This window comes from Trachymyrmex septentrionalis, unplaced genomic scaffold (assembly GCF_001594115.1).
Source record: "Trachymyrmex septentrionalis isolate Tsep2-gDNA-1 unplaced genomic scaffold, Tsep1.0 scaffold182, whole genome shotgun sequence".
In the NCBI taxonomy this organism is placed as follows: Eukaryota; Metazoa; Arthropoda; class Insecta; order Hymenoptera; family Formicidae; genus Trachymyrmex; species Trachymyrmex septentrionalis.
In genome coordinates, this window is record NW_017304990.1 from 118 (window position 1) to 646 (window position 529).

The following is a 529-nucleotide window of genomic DNA, read 5'->3' on the forward strand; positions in this document are numbered from 1 at the left end:
GCTGGTTCAATGTGACTCTGATTCACCTATATATATATATGCGTGAGTAAACATTTTCGCCTTCATCTTCAAGCATGTCAAGAAATTTTCCTGCAGACTGAAGTCTTTTTTGTTTGTGATCATCTGAAAGCAGGCGTGGGACCCACCTCGCACAAACTTTACGGTAACGAAGATGATCTGTTATGATTGTGTGGATTGAAGTTCGACAAATATCGATTTCAGGAGGCATTGAGTCCAAAATTCTGTCAATTGTAAAGCGCCTATCCGCCAAAATGATTTTTTCGACTGCTGCGACTGCGTCATCTGTAATGGCGGTTTTTGGCCTGCCTGCACGCTGCTCATCATGAACTTCTCCGCGTCCCTCGAGAAAATATGTACGCCACCGACGCACCATTTGCACACTCATGCATTTGTCACCATAAATATGCACTAATTCAGTGTGAATTTCGTTGCCATTAAGCCCTTTTGCAGTTAAAAAGCGAATAACTGCACGCAACTCACAAGTGGACACGTTTTTCACAGGTAGCTC